Genomic DNA, 250 nt, shown 5'->3' on the forward strand with positions numbered 1-250 from the left:
GCAGAACACTTTACACTGAAAACACAGGGGAAACAGATTTTTCTAGAGGCCTGAGAAAATTGCCCCCCCCCCCTTTTTTTTTTAAATGTCATAATTACGTCTAACCACTTTTATCTGCAGAACACTTTACACTGAAAACACAGGGGAAACAGATTTTTCTAGAGGCCTGAGAAAATTGCCCCCCCCCCCTTTTTTTTTTAAATGTCATAATTACGTCTAACCACTTTTATCTGCAGAACACTTTACACTG

The sequence above is a fragment of the Sinocyclocheilus rhinocerous genome, unplaced genomic scaffold (genome assembly GCF_001515625.1).
Source record: "Sinocyclocheilus rhinocerous isolate Xijiao unplaced genomic scaffold, SAMN03320098_v1.1 scaffold3422, whole genome shotgun sequence".
NCBI lineage: Eukaryota > Metazoa > Chordata > Actinopteri > Cypriniformes > Cyprinidae > Sinocyclocheilus > Sinocyclocheilus rhinocerous.